This window comes from Ceratosolen solmsi, unplaced genomic scaffold, assembly GCF_000503995.2.
Source record: "Ceratosolen solmsi marchali unplaced genomic scaffold, CerSol_1.0 scaffold35, whole genome shotgun sequence".
NCBI lineage: Eukaryota > Metazoa > Arthropoda > Insecta > Hymenoptera > Agaonidae > Ceratosolen > Ceratosolen solmsi.
This window is the reverse complement of record NW_011948423.1, coordinates 2,440,818-2,444,748: the sequence shown is the minus strand read 5'-3', so window position 1 is coordinate 2,444,748 and position 3,931 is coordinate 2,440,818. Positions and strand designations below refer to the sequence as shown.

The window sequence follows — 3,931 nt, the reverse complement described above, 5'->3', positions numbered from 1 at the left end:
TATATATATATATATATATATATATACGTATATATCTTCCCTTCGTTTTCTTTGGCATTGTGTCAACCTTATCATCATCCCTTCGAAAGTGGCGAAAAACGTGTCCCCCTTGTGAATCCCTTAAATTTCATTGACATGCTACGTTACACATACCTTTTCTGTGCGTGAGCCATACTCAAAAATATATTTCCCGTGCGCGAGAACTAAATACTACATGCAATGATTGTAATGTAGGTATTATGATTATTACTATTATTATTATTATTATACGATCGAGCTTGAAATTTATTTGGAAGAGAGAAAAAAAGAAATAAGAGAAAAGAAAAAAGGTTGGGCACGACAATTAATATTTAATTTATGAAAATGTATTTGATCTGAAAATTATTTGTATCGGCGTTTATTCACAATCGATCATGGTTCGTCAGTAAATGCTTTGTCAAATATAAAATTAAATATCGATGGGAGTTTTTAATAAAGTTTTATTAAGCATAAATAATCAAGAGTATCCAACTTATACGCTTCACATGTACGCATATCGTTGTAATTTATTCAACTCAACGAAATTGACACTTACTTTATTGTTTACTTTCTTCGCCTTTCTTTGCTACTACAAGTGAAAGAGCTTTTCATACTGACCTGCGAACGATAACCCAAAAGTACTATCGTCAAAATAGAAAGAATGGTAAACAATTTCATAACGTTCGTTTCATGATTTTCATACAATTAATCTTTCAATGCCATGAATGACGATAAAGGAAAATGAAGTCAACGGAATCGTAGGAGTAACGTAAGATATTAATGAAAAGAAACTACAAGCCTGGTTATTTGTATTTACGTTATCATTCGAGTAAGCTGATAAAGATACTCGACACTCTTTGCTTATCGTCTTTTTTTTTTTTTTTTTTTTATATTTCTTTCTCAAATCAATAAGCGTTTTGCCGCGAGCATCCCAAATAGTTATGGCCATGACCTTAGTAGCCACTAACGGAACTGATTTCGTTGCCGATGCATTTTGTCCTACTATTGACATATCGACGACTTTTTCGATTATAACTGTAATAAGAAATCTCTGCCCCGGCGACAAACATCTCTTTGGATTTCAGTCAAATAGCTCGAGCCATCATTAAAATCGAATAACCGCCATATAGTTACTTTTATTTTAATTTAAATAAAACGTTATATCGCGTAGATTGTTAGTGAAGGAATTCATTTTTTATCGGGTTCGGGCATTAGTTCTTCTTATTTTATGAGTCATCATCCGCAGACTTGGTTTCATCAAATAGTCATTTGAAAGGTTAAGTAGTCTTTATGCCTATTCAGCCATATCTAAAATCACTGACCTCATTATAAACTGTTTCGAAAGAAAATGCATATTCATCAATATATTTATATTTGGATATCTGCAAGTATCTTATCTTTTATAAAATAATACTCAATAATACTCATACGATCCGCAAACTTTATTTCCAAATGCAGAAAATTAATCATTGAAATCAATGGTTGAAAAGATGCTGACATTTTCATTTATTATTTGTTGTCTTATTTTGTTGTCATTTTTCTCCTTTTTCGTCCATCAAATTCAGGATTCCTGCATTTGAATAAACTTCCTTGTAGCGCCATCTATCTGATTTGACACCGACTTGTTAAATAGTCCTCGTAGCGAACAAATAAGTACATTCAAGCAATACTACACATCACCATCCCTTATGTTATATAGAATAAACGCTGAACGATCTGCAAAGCTATAATTGAAAAATTGTATTTTGTGTGTATGTTCGTATTTATACATGTATGTGTATATATATATATATATATATATATATATATATATATATATTTTTTTTTTTCTTTTTTCTGTATCATAACATCAGGCACTAAGATAAAAGGGGAGAATATCTTCTCTTACCCTATTTGCTTTCATGCAAAAAAAATGTAAGGGTAGAGATCTTGAGGACGAGTATAATACGTGTGAAAACTACCTTTTAAATTCCCATGACAAAGTGATTGTTTGCGTTGTTATCCTCAGCGATATTAGTCAGGCGTTAAAGATATTTGAGTTACTTAGCGAGTGAAAAATGTTGATAAGGACATTCACATTAAATGCTTGAAGCAGTTTACTTTCTTAAAGTCGATAAATTATTCGCAAAACAATCATTGAGATAATCATTTTCCGGAAACTTTGCAAAGTTTAAATAAAAAATATATTATGCAATTATATTTACGAGGCGAATAATTAAAAGCATTGTGTCGTAAGTAATTATGTTGGGAGATTAGCTTACAATGAATACTATCATTTGTAAGATATCATCTTTAAATATGTTGGGTATTATGAAAGATTAGAGAAATTGATATTTTAATTAACGACTAAACGTTAATTGTCACCTGCGTACAATTACGTGGTAAAATTATTTAAATTAAGGTCTTGTTGCGGCTATTTGAATGACGATACAATATGAATGTTTGCAATTGAAAATTATTATTCTCATAGATTAATTGAAATAAGATTGAAAAAATAATAAAAATCGTATTAAATTCGCAATAGTACAATTTATATATTTCATATTATATTTTTTCATGTTGGCCACGAATATCTATTTTATTAAAAAATTTCTTCACTAATTTGACAAAAATGAACAATATAAGAACGTCGATGCGTCCTGGGTAAATTATATTTATTATATTTAAATTATATTTACATGATCGATAAAAGATTATCAAAGTATGCTATGTACGGTTATACTTGTAACAAAAACTATCGGTATTGGTAATCTATATTTAAGTTTCAAATATATTTTTTATTTTAAAAACATAGCAATCGACAATGATATTTCTCAGAAAGAAAATTCTTCAAACTGTAAATTATGGAAAAATATTTACATAGAGCAAAATATTTATACAAACTGTTAATTTCCATTTTTATAAAATGTTTTAAGCCTTAGACAATGCTTTAATATACTCTTTACATGTACAATAATAATGCATATTTAATTGTGACAAACAATAGAATCGGTAAAAATTATATGGTGCGACACAACATTAATGTAAAAAAAAAAAAAATAATAATAATAATAATAATTTTATTGTTTATCGTAGAATATAAGAATAAGTTGCTTTTCTAATAAAATATAAAATATGATATAAGATTGTAACACTAGCAAAAGTCATATAAGGATTGAGATGAAAAAATTCGATTAAATTAATGCAGACAAAGGACATTTATTAAATCATAACTTTAAATGTCAATATGTATTACGAATGAAAAATAAAGAAAGAAAATTCATTCCTGATTGAACCAGTTGAATTACTTTGTAAACATACGTCAAATATCAATATGAAAGTAATAAATTTTTAACGTAAATTTTTAAATAAGAAATGCGTTCTATTTTTATTATTTAACCTCTTTGCACTTAGAACATCGTTATCCCATCCCCCCCCTCCCCCGTTCCACATTAATTATCGTTGACGTTTTATATCCATTTTTAAATACTTTATATTAATCTTTTAAATTATTGTATTTATTGTGTGAAATAATTAAAAAAAAATTTAATGACAAATGATACGCTATATTAATATAAGAACTGAAGAAATTAGAATAAAGAAGAATTAATATACATTGAAAAATATCGCTTAACATTATAATAATCACTTTATACATGATATATTGTTTGTCCCTTTTTTTTCTTTTATAAATGCCTATTATAGTAAACACTGCGTATATGAGTGTGCATGTACGTGTTTGTTTGTTTGTTTGTTTGTGTGTGTGTGCGCGCGGGCTTTCTCGCTCGTGTTTGTTATCCGTGTTGGATAAGAAATGGAAAAGTAATGATGAACCTGTTTTATGAAAATGCAATAAATTCTGTTCGCGTAAATTCAACGATTGACTCCAACAACATCGAAAGCATTTCGACATATAATTTTAATATAAAATTGA

The 3,931-nt window shown here is 28.2% G+C and overlaps 1 protein-coding gene and 1 long non-coding RNA gene across 2 annotated transcripts in view; both read right to left on the bottom strand.

The window, feature by feature from the left end:
- Positions 1-3,931, bottom strand: part of heca (hdc homolog, cell cycle regulator) — a 127,294-nt gene that overhangs the window by 121,686 nt on the left and 1,677 nt on the right. The gene's annotated exons all lie outside the window — the stretch shown is intronic.
- On the bottom strand, positions 916-1,525 carry LOC105362136 (uncharacterized). Its single transcript, XR_912869.1, has 2 exons — positions 1,460-1,525; positions 916-1,351 (listed from the first exon to the last, which is right to left on the bottom strand). It is a non-coding gene; the product is annotated as an uncharacterized LOC105362136 (long non-coding RNA).